The sequence below is a fragment of the Thunnus thynnus genome, chromosome 8 (genome assembly GCF_963924715.1).
Source record: "Thunnus thynnus chromosome 8, fThuThy2.1, whole genome shotgun sequence".
Classification (NCBI taxonomy): Eukaryota; Metazoa; Chordata; class Actinopteri; order Scombriformes; family Scombridae; genus Thunnus; species Thunnus thynnus.
The window spans coordinates 17,424,410-17,443,645 of record NC_089524.1 but is presented as its reverse complement, the minus strand read 5'-3'; the positions used below and the strand labels follow the sequence as shown (position 1 = coordinate 17,443,645).

The window sequence follows — 19,236 nt, the reverse complement described above, 5'->3', positions numbered from 1 at the left end:
GTGTAATAATTCATCACCGAGAAAACATGCGGAGCGCACGCATTAGCCAACAAAGTTATAATTAAGCCTGCCATAATCAGCTCATCTAGTATGACATTACGCCTCACCTGAGACCTCTAATTTTAGAGCCATTTAAAAGAGGTTAACAGGAGCACAGTACACGCAGCCACAGTGTATTTAATTTCAATGGAATAATATCCAGTCATGAGACTCAACAAATGAAAGTTGATCACACAGCCCAAAGATACAGGATTCCAACAAAACCTTGACCCTTGTTTTTTAGCTAATAAGTACATAAGACACCAATTAAATTTATCAAGCAAATGTATTTGTGTAATCAGCCTATACTCAAGGTCCATTCAGTATAACAAGACCTTAAGCAGATTGTCTCCACAATAAAGCTGTACAGTGAGTATATAAGCTTAAGGATTGAAGTCTAAGCTCTTACGGTTTTGTCCACTTAGTGAGACAGATACTAGTACTGGTACTATACTAATACTTAAATCACACACATTTACATGTGCTGAGATGTAAGTGATGATGATTCCATCACTATTCGCTACGTTAAGCACAAACAAACAAAATGTGAATTTCAGATAACAGTTTGATTTAGGTGTTTACATGGTTCACAATAAACCGATTTCCCTGATAATAATGACATGAGCTTACATGTTTAATTGTTACATTAAGGAAAGATGGATGTGTGGTAGCTTATAGGCCGACAGAAAAGAGAAATAAAATGAGAGACTGAATAGATTTCTTTGGTGTTAATTGTTTTTAACATCACATTTTACAAAGCAGATTCACACTTTCCCTTGAGGTGTTCGTTATAAAAAAAACAAAAAAGAGTTTTATTTTCCATACACTCTGGGACATATGTGCCAAGTGCAATTTCAAAGTCCTACACCTACTCAGTTTACAACTTTGACATGAATAAGATAACCTGGTTAAGGTGTTTATATGATAGTTGCAGTAATTGGTGTATTGCCTTACTCAGGTTATAATCGTATGAACTGAGTGCATGCAAACACACTGATTTTCTCTTCACAGTTGAGATTAAATGTTGTGGATTAAGTGCTGTACTGTCTGTCAAATCACATTGCCTCCTTTACCCCCAAACTATTAAGTCTAAGTAATTTATTCCTCATTTTTGATTCAGTCTGTATATTTAAGTGAAATTAATACCATAGACCTGAGCACCATATTAATAACCTTTAGAGCAAGTTACACTCACGTCTCTTGGTGGCTGCGGTTGCTTGTGTTTACATATGTAAACAAACTATTGTAAGTCTCAGCCTGAGATGACAGTGTTGTATCAATATGATTATTTTTGCTTCCCTGTCATCATTGCTTAGTGTAAAAAGAAAGAGGCAGCATGCTCAACAGACCTCCTGTGTCAGAATGTGAAGACAAAGACAAGATGCCTTTAAACAGTTTTGCCTCCAAGGCAGTCGAGACCCCCTGCCACGAAAAAAGATGCAGAATGTAGATCCCTAGTACATGGGGATGGGTGTTCTGTAAATCGATGATAACAGTCCTATACTTTAATATATTTTGTATCATGCTGTGAGTGTTTAACATGCTGAGACACCAAAGGCACAGACTAGGGGGAGACTGCCTCACTGCCGTTCTCCTCATTAGACGTGCTGAGGTCTCCCCTCTCAGCTGGGGGTTTCTTTTCTCTCTTCGCCTTGTAACAGAGAAACCGCCAGTGATCATACCTTACTGTTTTCTTAAATAGCCCTCCAATCAGATGTGATCTCACAACAGGTTTTTAGTATCTTCAACAATGTGTTGTGCTGGGGTTTAGACCTTGTATGGGGGACGGACAGATGATGAAGAGCAATGTCACCGACATGGCTTTTTCGAATTCGCAAGACAAATGATCAAGGCATTATTGTGTGATTGTTAAGCACAGATTGCTAAAATGTCAACAGGCATCACACTGTTTTGGCTAAATATGAAGTCACTGCAGACAGATGTTTAAATACTCTGAGAAATGGAGAAGCCACAGGGGCGTGGGCCCAGAGACTTTTAACATATGCGTACTTGATATATTTGCAGCACAACCGAACGTTTTACAATCGACAACTGAGTTAAAATATTGTGAATTGCAGGAGCCCAGTTGGTCTTCTTAGAACAAAAAAATAAAAGGCTTAGTAATAGGGAGGAAGGGGGTTATTAGAAGGGAGGGGAGGTGGGGGGTTGATTGAAAAGGGCAGTTTGAAATTTGAATGGAGCAGGGGTCTGAAAACAAGAGGCAGATGTGAAAGAATGCATGGCTTCTTTTAGACAAAGCTTCTGGTTGTCCCTCTCTGGCTGTTAGAGGGCCACAGGAGAATAGAAGAAGAGTTGGGCTTTTCTATAAAATGAGGTCTGGGAGAATAGGGGGGCGGGGGGGCAGAATAAAGAACCTGAGTGGGGGAGGGGGACTCCAGTTACAATAAAAGATTGACAGCTTGCAAGTCTTGCTTGACCCTTGAATTAGCCCCTGAGCTTTCAACAAACTCCAAGAAAGAGTTGGGATGTTAATTGTCACGGAACATCACAGGGATGCAAAGGAAGGGAAATATGGGGCCGGAGATTCACTGAAATGTAAATCAGAACCAACAGACCACCACATGTTGAATGGGGGGGGTGGACACATTTGGTTTCTATTGGGTTTTTCCCAACAGCATCCTCATACATGAATTCATACATACTATAAGACTCCTCTTATCTCTGTTTCTCTTACCCACTTTGAAGGAAAATCTGAACTACCTGGGGACACAGAGCTCAGTCACAGAACACTCAGCCACAGCTGTGGAGGAAATATATTCCCAAAAGAGATTGCGTTCCTGCTTTGACACTGCTGAAGATGTACAATTTGCAAGCGTAAATCAGAAAATTCGCACTCCAGAGAGAAGAGATCGGGCTGGTGATCGGATGAGTCTGGAGCCCCACTGAGTCAGATACGGGGCAGGGAGGAATCAGGAGCTGACCCCTCTGCTGAGGGAATGATTGAGAGCAGCACAGGGTTAGAGGAGCTGAATGACACCCAACCAAACACTGTGTGACTGCTGGTGCCCCAAACACAGGCCCTGACCCTGACAGGAGCTCAGCCAGTGAAATACCAGGTCAAACATGCACGCTGCGCAACAGGACAGCCTGGATACTTTCGGGGGGGGGAAGTTGAGGGTGGGGTGATGTAGAAGGCAGGGGGGTAGAAGGGGGAGTAGATGGTGGAGGGAGAAGGAAAACAAAGCAAAGCATGAGAGTTTTTCTGGTTGGGGTATTTTCTGTTTAAGCAGTGATATAACATTTCATGAGAATGCCAAAAAACATTATCTCACATAGTTCAAACTTATTATGGCCAGAGATGTCTAATTAGGAGAGTTATTCCACTGGGACTTTTCACATCTCTAGTTATACTGTACTGCAGGTTCACAGTTACTTATCTTTTATAGGTATTATGCAACCCATTTCATCCTCTGAAAGTACATAAAAACCATTGTTTTTGAATCTGTGGACCATAATGTTTGGATTAAATGAATCATTATCCAAGCCACATTTGCACAGAAAATACAGTAGCATGCAAGAGCCAGAGCGTGTGACATAAGCGGTGCTTGTCATGCTCATTGCTCTTAGTGTTTGCACCATTCATCATTTTTACGAGCCACTCAATTAATCGATTAGAGTACTCCCCACTGGTCAGGACATATGGCTACTAAATAAAGCAATCATGGGCCAAACCCTGGAACAATCCAACTCATCAATACATTTATGGAGACAAAAACGGCAGCAATGTCAAATCCATTGCAGGTTTTAAACATGAGAAAGCCACATTTATCAGTGAATATTCCCTCATTTTAAAATGCCCATATAAAAAATGTTTTTTATGAGTCTCCTGTGTTATTTTTTAACTGTATCCCTAGGCGCTGAGTGCTACACTGACCTCTGCCTGAATATATATTAAATCCATAGCCTCATAATCACTTTAGCAATGCAACAAAAATCCTATTAGTGCTGAAAGATACCTACACCTGTCTGTCGACATGGATTATAGAAAGATGATTTGCCACGGTAACAAAGTTTTAATACAGGTTCCATACATTTTTAGTTGTAATTTTGATATTTTACTGGGAAGTGAAGTGGATTATCTCGAATGAAATTTCAAAATGTCATTTCCACTTGCTGATAGCACAAAACTATTCCTTTCAGGTCTGTTGAGATAAGAATGATTCACCCAGGGCCGTTAAACGGTGTCTTTGCCAAATGTTCCTCCGCTTAGGAATTAATAGGCTGACATTAATACAGCAAGATAAATAGGAAGGTCAGGAATGGGAGCCCTGCCATTATATGGGCATCTCATGATAGTAACTGCCAATCAAGTCCAATAAGTCCTTGACACGGCACAATTCACCTTGGAATACACACAGAGTACGTGCGATATGTAGTGTACACTCCCCTGTCCAGAAACCCAATCCAATTAGTATGTCCACATAAATACTTTGCAGGGTTGTTGCTCAGAAAGTACATTAGGACACTGTAAAAGGAACATTTGGTGTGTGATCCAGTTTGCCATGGCTAAATTAGTCAAAACAAATCTGGGATTATACAAACTGAGCGCAGCAGTTGGCCCTGACACTCTCCCGAACTCATCTTCTCAATTTCAGCGTGAGGACATCATTGTTGCATTCATGCAAAAATAATACAATGCAGTGTAGCTAAGCATAGTCAAGCAGCGGGGACAAAAACATGAACAGATGCACATTCCCAGCCACACACAGCCACTGGGTGTAAGGTGAAAAGTCGCTCACGTTGGCATGCTTGAAACTGTAACTGAACTATGGTGCGCAAATAAAAAGTCAAGGCCGGGCGTTTCCTAATTGTGGTCACATTCACTGAAGAACTGTGATAGAGTTCTTATGATTTATTTTTGTGTCACCACTCATCTAAGAGCATGTTTGTTTGCAGAAAAGGGATCAAGCCTTTTGGATACAGAAGGCCTGGCTTTAGTCTATGACAATAATGTGCTGTATTTACTCAGATATGCACCAGTAAGCAGCTTTTGTGACCCTCCTGCTCCCTCCTCTTTCAAAATGAGCAGCTGAATGGTTAAAAACCCTGCTCCGTCCCTCTATTAAGGACCTCACCATCAATAATGCACTGTGATCGTGAGGCGTTATTAAACAGGATGATTAATTTTTAAGGTAGTGGGCAGCAACACAAAACATAGGTAGCAGAGAAGATGACTTGTAAGAGACACATTTAAAATGGAAGCGAAGCAAATGGCAAAATAAGCCACTTAACCATCTAAGAGAAACTGCACAATCATCTTTGAAACCAAAAAAGGAGGGGGGATGTTATAACTCCACCCTGAATGAAAGATGTGTCATTAAGTAAATCTTTGGCTTACACTGAAAGTGAAATCCTGATTGAGTCTTGAGTCTTAGTCCATTTTGACAATCCACATCTCAATTGTCTAAAAGCTGCAAAATCCTTTTTTTCCCTTTGTTTGCTTTGCTTGTTGAGCTACGTCTCCTTTTTGCGACTGGTATATTTAACAATGGCTTAATAATAGCTTTTACCTGGATTCACCTCATCATTGCACTTAAGCATTAATAATATATTTTTCTTTCAGCGTTTCTAAAAGAAAGCATCATTCAAGACACTCTGTCTTCCTAAAATTACTTTCAAAATCCACAAAATGCACAGGCTTGGAAAGCGAGAGTGACTGTTGTGTTTCTTGAATGGTAGATATTTTCATTTTTGAAGGGTGCTAATTCTTTCAGATTAGAGGCATTGTGCATAATGTGGCCGACCTTGGCTCGGTCTCTAATTGAGGCTTTTAACCTTTCTGTGGCTCAGAGGAAGGACAAACACAGCCAAAATAAGGGACGCCACATAATCTCAGACCTCACTAAAATAGAAAACAGCACAAGGACCTTGCCCTTATAGCAGAAGCAATACTATACAAATTATTTCAGCAGTGGCGTGGATCTACTGTAGCCTACTTCATCCTCAACACATTTCTATCCCAGTGCTGCCGCATCTATTTTCAATCTAAAGGATGGCATGAATGCCTTTGTCAGACAGGGGAAGCGGTGTATGTCAACCTAAAACAAGGTATAGCGCTGTGTCTCATCAGGAAGCTCAGACAAAAGAAGTGGGTGTAGCCTTTCCTGAATGCAATCACTTGTCAGCCCTAAATCTTCTCTCAGTACTGCCCTGACAGGTAATGGTGCTTGTTAAACCTGATGAAGGTATATTAGCCTTTTTTTTTTCAAAGACAGAAAAATTCTAAAAGGCATTTAGCTGCTGCTCAGAAATGAATTCTTTACACGCTTGGCTTCACAATAACATGAAAAATATTCTCAACAAAAATGAAAGAAAAGGGGGGGAAATTGTAGCTGAGTAAAAAAAAAAAACAGCTAGCATCTAATACCACATATATACACAAGCAACATGACAAAAAAAGAGTAATTTAAGTTGCTTTGAATTTTCAGGGTGTATCATTAGGTTTGCTTGTGCAGTTTCAGTGTCACCTCTCCCCACCCTCAGCTGTGAAAGAGAGAGGACAGTTTTGGGGCTGAGCCTTCTCCTCCGTGTTCATTAGCATAACATCAGCACAGTGTGGGGGATTGTGATGCAAACAAGCTCAGATTGGGTTATTCCAACCCCCCTATTTTAATAAAGAAGGTGCTACAGGATCTCACTCCTGTCTGCTCACTGTACAATGGATGAGCCTATTTGGGACTGAGAGAGAGAGAAAAGATTCTTAAAAATAAGAAAAGTTGCAACTTCAGTTTGGATGAGAGAGATGTCGTCCAGCAAACACTTGGCTTACATTCATTAGATAAAAGAGGTGTTGCTGTACTTTGCTTTTGTCCCAGTCTGAACATATGGCATATCACTGTAAAAGAAGGTAAGAGTAAAATATTAGTATAATAATGTTCAGCGTCTTTTATTAAATAGAAAAAAAATCTCGTTTCAAAAATATACCCCACTTCCAACATGATTCAGGCTTGACATGATTTTTAAAAAATTATGTAAATGGCTCTGTGGCTTATGTTATCGTCCCCTGCCACCCACAGCAGGACAGCAGATACAGCAATCACTGCTTCTGCACCTTGTGTATGTTTAATATGTGTTTGCTCTTTTGTGATAACAAAAGGGGGGGGGGGGGGGGGGGGACAAATAGGGTTTTCTTTTCTTCTTCTTTTTTTTTCTCCTCTGAATAACTGGACCAAAGTCAGGGAATCTAAAGACACAAGGAGAGAGAGCAGCAGATACAGGAGACTGTCAAGCGGACTGCGATAAAACATTCACTAGGAAATTATCTCCCTGTCATAAGGCCCTCCTGTTTTGAATACCAAAGGGATTCAAATTCCCAAACAAACTCTGAAAGGTTGACCAATTTCGTGCTCTGCCAAACGATAGCATATTGCAGTACAGGTCGCACCTTTGAACCACTGCGCTGGAGGTAGTATGAAGCAGAGATTTTAATCTCTGTATCTCTGCATAGGTAATCCACTGAAGTGTAATTGCTACAGCTCTAAGTTATACAAAATAATGACAGGAGAATAAGACTCACTATGAATATGAAGTGAGTGTGATAACAAAGTCCCATGGTGGGAGAGAAGGTAATACTTTGACAAGGGCCCTTGCTGGGGAGGAAAATTCTTCTCTGAACAACAACAAGCGCCTCTGAGGTGGTTTCTTAACAAGATGCACCATTCAGAGCAACATAATACACTGAGCCGCGTAGATGAAAGATGATGTTTTATTGACTAAAATGGCTGGTAGATTATAGTTTTTTTTGCTGTTAGCAAAATCAACCATTATTGTCTTTGTGTTTAATCTGAATCTGGAGTGACCTGATGAGCACAAATATTTCGCCCTCTTCAGCAGCAAGAAAATATTTGTAAATCCATCCTTGCAAAACACATAAGAAGCGCCAGGTAGTGAAGTGTGATACCACTGGGTTTATGCTTCATTACAATCACATTATTATACTTCATTTTCAACCAGGGCAAGTGTGTACCAATAATTCATGCAAAGCCAATCAGCAGTTCCCAATATGGAGAGCATATTTTCTGTTTTACAGTATTCCACCACATAAATTTACATATTAATGATTACTGATTTCAAAAAAATAAAATAAAACCTGAACAGATACCATCTTTAAAAGAAATGAACTGATTTACATTACGTGAAGTTTACTACCTTCAGGTGACTGAACAATAAAGGAATAACAACCACAGGTTAAAAGCAGTAACACACTGTAACTTAAAAGGAGACATTCTTGTCTAGCAAATAAATATTCAGCCCTGAATATTTTCCATCTCTGTCATCCTTCTACATTAAAATATCCAGAGCGTCAATTAGCACTTTTGTTAGGGGCTATTACTGCATGCTCCAGTTGTATGAATCGTGTTATGAAAGCTTCATTACACATTTCTGTCCTGGCGCAAAATGTTTAACTTCTGCTAAAGTTTAAATACCAAGTATGCAGCTGAGAGAATCCTGTGGCACTGACTACAGAATATTGTTGCACTGTCCCCAAGTAATGTCCCGACACCCCTCCCTCTGCTACACGACCTCCATTATGCACAGGAACCTGCGAGCCTTTTCAGGTGAGAGAATAAAAGATCCCTTTTTTGGCCCTTACAGTAGGCATTGCGGTGACTGCAACATTCACCATCTCTCGCTGATTGTTAGGCTCAGCGTCAGTGTCTGGTAGCTACATTTCAGCACTGCCATTTACAAGGCAAAAGTTCCTGGGGTTGATCATAGGCAGATCTTTTAGAACCATGCTAAACATCTAAACAATATGTACTACCCCATCTCCATACATCTGAGTGATGTTACCAGGCACAACACAGCAAACTTTTCCATCCTTTGAGCAGCTCTCAGCCTCTTCAAGCTGCAGCTCCTCGTCTACCCCCGGGCCTGCTGGACCTATTTCTGATGGTATTGGCTGCGGGAGCCGCACCCTGTCAGCTCACTCCAGACTCACTAGTAATCAGCTTGGCTTGATGAATGACAGAAATGCTACTGGCTCCACTTTTTACAACGACACAAATGCAACCCCCTCCCCTCGTTTAACTGTCCTCTTTACACTGCTTTTTTTCCCCCCATTTCTATCAACTACTACAGAATAGCACTCATCACATTGGTTCAGCTGCTGATGCTGGAGTTGAGAACTCGAGCAGCTTGCTAAGGGCTTTCTGTCTGGTCATCATTTAACCTTGCGATGAATGCAATTTATCAGAGGGTGATTCATACAGAAAAAAACATATGCTCAGTTTAATGTTCCTAGTTGTTATTTTTTATACAAGCACCAACACAGATATAGTATAGATTAAAATTTTTACATTAGTTTGCCGATGGCAGATTTTCAGCTTTTATTAATTAGCCGATGGCAACCAATCTGTGTCATCTATCTCCAACATGATGGCGGTTCCTCAAAAAATAATTTCAGGTTTTATAGACTGTTTTTATGTAGTAGCTGCTACATAAAACAGTCTGTAAAACCTGAAGTGAGCTTTTTTTTACACAAATTACAGTAAGATTTATTTGTTTTTTAGTAAAAGAAAATCCACAAATTTCACATACTGCTCAATAAATTGGTCACTGTGTAAAAGAAGTGATTAAACACCTAAAATTTGTATCATAATAAATAGTCTGACAAACCGCGGGGCGGTAAAATGTCCCGTCTTCGCTAGCCGAGGAAAAGCTTGTATCTCCGAATTTGGTAATTTTGAATTTTTTAAATAAAATGAAGGATTAAATGTTACAGACTGAGAAATTAACCATTCTGATATTAGCCATAAACAAATATTTTAGTCTGGCCATCAAAATACATGTGCTGTCCTGATTTGGAGGAATCTATAACGATATCTACTCAACTAGATTGTCATTTCATTGCTAATTCCACTTTTTTTCTTGCTCATCCATGCCTATGTGTCTCTCTTCCAGTGATAACACACCACGTGTGAAGTAGGAGCTGCAAATCCCACACTCAGCTTAATTACTAAAACCAGTTTGGTTAGACAGTGAATAGCTGTATTAAACAAGCAGGTCGCTCTAATGGATAAAGCAGTCAGGGTATGTGTGATTTATAGCAGAATTCACACAACCAGAGCCGCCTCACACCTCATTTAGAAGGAGGCATGATGAATTATTAGGGCAGCCTGTATATGTATTTTTCCTGTGCAAATGCCAAAAAGATCAAATCATACAGAGACACACTGAGGTGTCAATATTAAGCATTCCAGTTTTCATAATAAATACATGAATAATTTCACATCTCCATCTACACACACACACACACACACACACATTCAGGAGCTGAACTTATCTGCAGCATTTAAGATGTTCATTACCTAACCCCCCGGCAGTGGAGGAGGAGTTGGATCCAACAGGCAGCAGTGAATGCCAGGCCTGGCACAGCTGTACAAGCAAAGCTGTAAAGGGAAGTCACCGGCCACTGTCGCTCAATCTTCCCCAGTGTTAATCCCACACTATCTGCATTCACGTCAGCTCCACTCCTCGTGTCCCTGCATTGCTTTTCACATTTCTAAGTTCAATTTGGCAGGAAAGTGGACATGTTGCATCACTCCTCCTGGCTGAAAATCCTCTCGGCATTGTTCCCCTCCAATAATCTTTTTTCTAAGACAGCATGATGGCTGTGTTATGGTGTACAATTGATCTGATAGTCATTTCTGCAAGATATTTCTTCTGTCTTGTTTCGTGCTTTGCCTTTTTTCAGGTATTTCGCTGAGCCATGTAAACTGTGTGTAAAAATGTAGGTTAAGTTATGTTATTCCAGATGCTACTGTAGCACTATGACTTTTAACAGCAACGTAGCAAATATGAGCACATATGAGATTTAAAAGCCTTTAATGCTCCCGAATCTCTTCTTAGCTGATCAGATCATCTTCTGAATGGCCTCAATACACAAGCAGGGAGTGTGTGTGTGTGTGTGTGTGTACAGAAGAGTCAGTTCAATGTATTTGTATTTATCATTTACAATATTATGTATAGGCAACTTGCTGTCATACTGTATCCCTGACTGTTACTGTTGCTGGACAAAAGCGCTATAGGAGGAGCAGAATGAACACTCAAGTGGTGGTCAGGTTTTACTAAGCCAGCGCTCTTAAACTCCTCTATGTTTTACAGGCGGAAATTTTATACCCAAGCGCCAACAGAACTAAATCCTGGCCCTAAGGGCAGAAATTTTATTTTAACATCTCTTTTCAGGACTGACATTTTGTCCCCTGTTTTCAAATGTTTTCCCAAGAAGCTTCTCTCCAGTTGACCCAAGCAGAGACCATTGCCTCTGGCTTGTCACGAAGAGAAGAGTGATGCGGTTCTATGGGCAACAGAGAGGGAGGCTCTGTACTGAGACAGCAGCAGGTGCAGCTGTGACAGTTGCCGTGTTGTTGCTAGCCCCACACTGTAGTCAAGATGAGGTTCACAGATGTAGCCACTCAGTGCAGTGGTTTATTGGCTGCCTGAAACAATGCATCTCTGTCAAGAACAACTCCTCCTAAGGCCATTTCAGTCTAAGAGTGCTCTGTATGAAACAAGGCGTAGAAAAACCTCATTCTGACACACAAGGTCAATTCTGCTCAACAGCAACACAATCAAAGCTCCCCCTGCTCTGCCAAACAACAAAACAAATTCCAACCTGAAGCAATCATTCTGAAATATGAAGGTTTGAGCCATATGTACATATCAAGGGATCAGTATGTCTTATGCATTTCATTCTTAGTTAATAATAATAATAATAATTATTATTATTATTATTATTATTATTATTATTATTATTATTATTATTATTATTATTTAATAAATGAAAATAATAATAAATGTCAATATATGACAGTTATAAGTGCATGTAAATATATTATTCATAATTAAATTATTATTAGTAGTAGTAGCAATTATATAATTTTGTCCTAATTATTGTACAAGCATTGTCTGTCGAAACATATTTCTAGTTAATTATTGCCAAGACTCTCCGCAAATTCTGCATGCATGCTTCTCAAGTCATCAACCACCAAAGGTTGCACTTTACCCCAGGTACATCTAGCAAGACATGCGACCCTTTCTAGAAAATTAATGGCACTCATTCTGCTGTGGCATTTTTCTTTTCTTTTTTTTTTTTTTTTTTGGAAAGAAAGCAAACCTGATTCCTTTCTTCAATTCAGACCCTCGAAGTAGTCCGCAGATTCCAATCCAAGGTAGTGTTTTGTTGAATCTCAGAGTAGTCGAGATCTGAGATAATATGACTATTGTTTTCCTGTAAAGCACCCAGTCTCTGCTTGTTCAATTACTGGAAGGAACCTCAACGAGGGCGGTTAAATCATTTGCAGACACATTATCTACGCAGAGAGAGAGAAAGACAGAGAAAGAGAGAGAGAGAGAGAGAGAGAGAGAGAGAAAGAGGAAAGGGAGGGAGGGAGGGAGGGAGGGAGAGAGTGAGAGAGAGTGAGAAAGAGAGAGAGAGGAAAGCAGACATAAGGGCCAAACTTTTTAGTCTGTAGAGGAAACAGAAACATTTTCTGTGGACCACACATGGAGGTTACTGCGAAGATAAAAGCAGCAGGATTCATGATTCACTGCAGGAAATTAATAGACTAATACTGTTCTCTCTGTTTCAATGCCAAAAACCACATAATAAGATAAAATTGTTTTCATTACAGGTGATGATGGATATCTATGTAGATTACAAAAATGTACACAGAATTTATAACCGAGCGACCACAAACGTCATTCTTCCTCACATATGTCTCCTACAAACAAAACCAGCCCACAACCGCTCATCTGTCAGCGTGAGCAATCATTAAGAGATAATTTGATTGTTTTTTCAACCTCGGCTGTGTTTGATGTGTCTGGCATGAAAGCAATTGAACAGACAATTATTTTGTTGATTAGCTTAGTTTTTAGCAACTTACCATGCCTGTGATATTCCTCTGAAACTCCCAGACCAGACGCTCAACTCCATCTGACTTGGCAACCACATTACAAGAACAAAGCTTCCACACTCCCAACTAAATACTGTACAATAAAATAGCATTTACCAAAGCCTCACACTTCCACATTGACTTGATAAGTATATAGAATGTGTGGCAATGTATATACTTAAAAAAGTGAGCACAGTAATTCGTATCTGGCAGGATTTCAACCGCAAATTAGCACAGTACTTTTTTTATTTTTTTATTTGCATGTCTCATATTTTATCACAGCTTGACGTCATTGTTTGGTGTATTTGATCATCAATAAGCAACGCTGCTTTGAAAACTGCAATCCAACAAACAGGCTTCAGTTGAGGTCAGGATCTACTGTAGTTTAATGTATGGAAGCGCTCTCAGTATGTGAATATGCACACACATAAGAAGAACCGGCTATTTTGACTGAATTATAACCTGTTGTTAGTTCAAATGTGTATTCAGATGTGTAAATTTGTATTCTGGGAGAGTATCATAGTTCACTTAATTGCAAAATAGTATGTAACTCAACAACAATTGGTATGTAAATAATTAGATTTTAAAAAATGATATTCTCATGTTGAACACTGCTTAACACTTTTGCGCTTTGCTGGAATAATGCCAGTCTGAATAGACTGAGAAACGCCCACAGCCCAACATGAAATTATTTTTGAAAAAAAAAAAAAGGCACAGGGAGCAAAACTTTTCTCACTTGCAATGAGTCACCATTGTCAAGGACAACAGCAGCCTATATGGAGGAAATATATTGCTCTCTGGCGTGTTTACCCACACCATCCCTAAATAACAGCCCTGTCTTGTTGGAAAAGGGGCTTTTAAGTGTGGATGTGCTTCGCTCTCCTATAATCCAGCCGAGACATTACTCCTTCCCCTGGCAGACGTCCGCAGATCCCCCCTCTCTCCCAGCCAGGCCTTGCTCTCGGCTGCTATGGCAGAGCCGCAATAACTGCTGTTTGCTTAGAGCCTTGCCTCCCAGGTTCTCCTCTGTCACACAGAAATTGAATATTTTCCCAAATAGTGTTGCAGCTGTGCACAGATAAGGACAAGTCCTGTTCACATAGCAGAAGAATGAGACAGGGTGTGTGTGTGTGTGTGTGTGTGTGTGCGTGTGTGTGTGTGTGTGTGTTGTCTATATACTTAGTCTTCATTAAATTATGAACAGAAAAAATATAATAAATTCAACGAGAACATGAAAAATAACTATAATGTATTAAATGTAATTATGAAAATTCAAATAGAAAAAAAAGAATAAATTTTTCTGTAATTTCCTAATTATCTTTCAATTATGCAAGTGATGAAAATGAATAGTTTTGTTCTAATGTGACGGTTTAAAAAAAATCCAACTATGGTGGTAAATTCCTGTATTGTTTTTTTTGCACATTTTATGTTTATTGACATTTCCTGACTGTGACCTATGCTCACACTGCTAATAGCCCACAGCATATCTTATCTGAAACCCAAGGAGTGTTTGCCACATGATGTAAAATGGGTGAGCCGTGATCAGAAACCAGGCCAATGTGTTACACCCAAAAAACCCAGTTTTGCACTTTGCACTTCCTTTCTTCAAAAACACCTTTCACAGATGCACAAAATGGGTGAGGCAATGAGATGCCAGATAAGCTCAGACAGGCTGCCACTTAAACCATTGCACAGAGAACCATATGAGAGCCATCGGCTAATATCCATGTTGCTTCTTGTCACCAGAGTTTGAATTGACCCTTACTTTCCTCCGCCTATGTCCTTGCTGTGTAATGTTCTGCTAGGAAATTATTTAGGCAAGCAGAAAGTTTCACCTGCCATTTCAGGGGCACCGAATCCCCCTGCTGCACCAGAGGCCTTTGGCAAGTGGAAACAAATGTTTCACAAAATGGCAGGGAGGGGAACACACTGGCGCACAGTGTTTTACTGATTGCCAATCGTAAAATAAAATCAGTCATGAAAGGGGAGGCATTTTGGCCCACCAAAGGCCAACACGTTACATCAAATTTGCCATAGCTTTCTTTTACAGCCTTGTTTATTCCCTTTAATGGCGAGCAGTTATCCGCACAGTACGGCTCCACGTAGGTGGTTTAGCAACAGAAAAGATTGCATCTGAAAACACAAACCCACAATTTACACGCTAAATAAGCAATGGGATGTAAATCTTATTGCTTTAACTCCCTGCTATCCTCTACTTCCGACGCATTCACGACCTCCATCATTTGCCAGGTTTTTGCTATGGAGTAAGCTAACAGACCCAATTGCAAGTTGACATTGCTCCTCGCTCCTTACACACTGTTGGACAAAAAAAAAAAAAAAAAAGACTGTGACGCCCGTAATGAACAAAAAGAAATGCGCTTTTATTCGGTCGTGTTCGGTGTGGATAAAAGCTCGACATCCCTTTGGTGTAACGCTGGCACAACCAATCCATTCAGCCACAACGCAGCCTTTAAATCAGACCTATGGACTCGCCAATCGCTGCTAAGACAAAAGACAACAGGCTGATATCCACGCTTGTGAGAGAAGTGAGTGAGAAAACGTTGCCACCGGTCAGTGTGTGCACCATTCATATTAAATCAATAACAAATTACCTTAATAAAGCCAAAGTGGAAGTGCCGTGACTTGTTGGTATAATCTAAAAATCCGGAGAGGCTATGAAAGCTGAGTTATGATGTGTTTAATGTTGAGTTAAATATCCGTACACAACCTCAGCTGCTGTTTGTGTGTTCTAAGGGAGAGAAAATATCCCAGAAGAAAATGAAGCAGCAACAGTCCGTAATGTCACAAATTTTTGATGCGTTCACACCCACTCGCTCATTCACACCCGCTGGCTTTAAGAGACTCGTGTGCAGCGAGAGTGCGATACAAAGAGTTGAGAATAGAGTGATACATAGCACTTTGTCTCCCCCAAACCCCATATAGAAGTGTGCTGGGCCGTATTGATCTGCAAGCAGTGATGAACGCAGAAGCAAAGAGAGGCAATCTGGTGTTCTGTCAGATCAAGAGCAGCTGCAGTTCTTTGAAACCGGACGCACTTCCACTGAAATTAGGCTGTAGACTGAAAAAGGTAGTCTCCACTGTAAAATGCTCGTAATGGCATGCTCGGGATAAAGACATCCATCAGAATATAGTTTCATTCTTTCATTTGCATTCACATGTAGTTTGTATTAAACAGCTGCTGACAAGCCGAACAACAATGTCTAAAATATTGTTGCCGTGTTAAGTAGAGATTCCAAAAAGTAACGCTTTGCAATAAAGCATTTTTGAGATTTTTTTTATCGCATGCTGTCTCCCTACTTTGACCTAAATATTTTTTTCTGACATTACACCATTTACTCTTTGTGAGTCGCTGTACACTTATCCTGCAGTGTGAAAGTGTCTATCATGCAATCACACAAACAAGGGCAAGTGAGATTACGTTATACATGTAGATGTCATAAGGAAGTACTTACAAGAGAAGGGGGGAAATACACAAGTCTTTCTGTTTTACCAGTTCTCACACTCTCTCAGGCTCAGCCTGGTGGCGAAAAATACAACTCCTTCCATTGTGTAAGGGCTCTGACCACTTTGATATGCTAATACGCTCCTTCCAAACAGCTGGAATTTGCACTTGCATTAATTCAAACATTTTTTTTTTACACACAAACACATGAAAATGGAGTTCCCCAATAAGAAGGCTTGGAGGAGCAGCTCCTGTGGCCTGATTAAGCGCATATTTCTTACACACTCCTTCCAAAATCAACACTTTCACAAATAAGCTGCCTTTGCGTTTCACTGGATGTCACTTTCTTATGTGTGATATGGGAGATTAAGTCACTTTATCCTCCAAACACTTGGTTTATTCTCTTGTTTTTCTATCATCTCAAGAATATAGTCTACAAAAAGGTTATGCAGCACTGCCTGTTCGGTCATTTTGCTGTATGATATCACTTAAATCCATATTGTTTTTTGTTGTTTTTTAAACACAACAAATGTCACATTATGATCCACTTATGACCAGCTAAGATAAATGTATTCTACAGAGCCATTAAAGACCAAACATAGAAATGAGTCACATTCACAGACTAATCCAGGCAGGAATTCGTAGCTCTCTTTCTCTTGAGATCAGACGCACAACCAGAAACGAAAAAAAAAACTGAGGGTGTATGTGAGGACTGGAGCTAAATTTAACCCAATCGATCACACTGAGGATTGCTGCTCTGCTGCGGGGTGCCATGCATCACCGGCTGGTACGTTTCGCCGTGTTTCTCGGGCCAGGAGAGGCGCACACCGCACCGCATGTGCGCTCCTGCTGCCTCCTCTTCAACACATGGTTGACAAGATGCGTTCGGAATCGGTAGGCCTAAATAATAAATGTGCAGTAAAAGGATCTAATTTTACTGCCACTCTGCGCTGACTGGGTCTGAGTTAAGCCCAAAGAGCCAAATCTGTCCCCTTTTATGTATGTTTTCATTTTTATTTCTCCCTTTGATTGATTCCAATGACATTTATTACGCTTGTAGCCCATTGCATAATAATCTATCTCTGGCCAAAAGTAATTATTACATCGGTAGGCGAGGACTGACTGTTTTTTTTTCTTCTTTTTCTCTTCTCTTTCTATTCTTTTCTCTCTTCGGACAAATAGCCTAGCCCCAATTATAATGGATTAGCCTCTGAATGCTCTCAAGAATCACACCGACGTCGCATTTTCAGGTCTCAGCTCCGGCAGAAATCCCTATTCAAAGCAACAACACCGTCAGTGGAGGTTTAAAAGCCCTCGGTAGAACCACCACCACCAAACTCCACTTCAACTTTAGAAGCATAAATCCCAATTAAATGGCGCTTTACATGTTCTGGTTCACATAAATGCGCTGCCCCTCCACTTTTTAATAGTTTCCATTCAGCCAAACTCTACAGCCGAACAAATCAATCCACATCTGGTTATGTTTTGATTAACAATTTTTCAATTAACCATGATACCCCTCCGGACAATTTCAACTACTGCAAACAGGGCTGTTCTTTTTCAAAGACTCGCTTATTGTTAAAAACTAATTATGTATCTCCTCTATAAAATCTGACTTTTGTTACTTTTTTTTTTTTAAAGTAGCTAAACACACTGTAAAACTTGAGCCCTCATAGCAAAACTCTGACGTGACCCGAGCAAAGAAAGAAAAGTTACTCCACATCAAACTTGTCAAAATGCTGCTTAGGCTCTGATTTATAAAGTGGCGATGAGACTAATGTGCAAGTGAAAAGTTAAAAAGAAAAAAAAAACTACTCTTACCTTTCTGGAAAAGCAGTGAAGCCGAACAGGCTTATATGAAGTCAGTGTGGAGGAAATTGTGAATTGTTTAAAAAAAAAAAAAATGTCAGATTGTGGAAAGACAGTCTGATGGGAACTCCTCTGCAGCGAAGAGAGTGAGTCTGCAGGTCTGAGGCATGCTCCCCTTATCTGGGACAGAGGCTGTGCTATCAGGCGGCGGGTCCCCCTCTCAGCCCGTACATCCCCCTGTGCTCCGGACACACACTTCCATGGCAAGCAAAGGTGTTGTGTCTCTGCGCTCAGTCCTAACTCATCAACACCTCATTCGCCTTCTCTGTGCATCTATTCTTCCTGTGCGCCTTCACTCACCGAGCAGCAACAAGAAGACAGAGAGAGGAGAAGCGGAGCTCGGGGACCCCCCCAAAAAAAAGAGTTGACTGAGAGGGACAGACTGAGTGGGGCTTTCAGTGTCTGATGAAGAAGAGGGAGAAGACGAAGACCTCTCCGCTACTCTCCGCCACTTTGGACGCCGATGTCTCTCCTTTGCTCCTCTGAATGGGGCTGTGAAGAGTTTTTTTTTTTTTTTTTCAGCGGCTCGCCTCTGGAAAAGATCCCGCTCACAGTGTTGAGACACTTGGTGGAAGCAGCGCGGAGCGGGCTTCCAGTAAACAGCGCCAGTGCAGTGGAGAGCAGGCTGCCGTCTGCAGAAGCCGTCTGAGCCGAGGACTCCACCAAAACCTGACATGGACTCCAGATCCACGCTGGATCGGAGTCTAGACTTGTGCAGCAGCAACAGCAGCAGCAGCAGCAGTGACAGCAGAAACTAATCACATCAACTTATTACTATGCCAGACAAGACTCAGCTTTTTTCTTTTTTTTTTTTAAACTTATAGAAGATTCAACTACATCATCCAGAAAGGGAGGAGGTTATCGATAAATTCTGCCCCCTCTCATTTTGGCCCCTTTTCTGCTTTGAGATGCACCACTGCGTTCCTTTTGGGCATGAGAGGCCCCATG

General features: G+C 40.6%; 1 protein-coding gene across 24 annotated transcripts in view; it reads right to left on the bottom strand.

Moving 5' to 3' along the window:
• Positions 1–18,819, bottom strand: part of adgrl2a (adhesion G protein-coupled receptor L2a) — a 98,012-nt gene extending 79,193 nt beyond the window's left edge. For 13 of the 24 annotated variants that reach the window (XR_010929263.1, XM_067596821.1, XM_067596830.1 and 10 more), the window contains exon 1: positions 18,241–18,818. The gene's annotated coding sequence lies outside the window, so the exon portion shown is untranslated. Of the gene's footprint in view, positions 1–12,178; positions 12,366–18,240 lie in introns of those variants that run through there. The other 11 variants (XM_067596812.1, XM_067596815.1, XM_067596816.1 and 8 more) reach the window with 5 other exon arrangements.
• Positions 18,820–19,236: the final 417 nt, after the last annotated feature.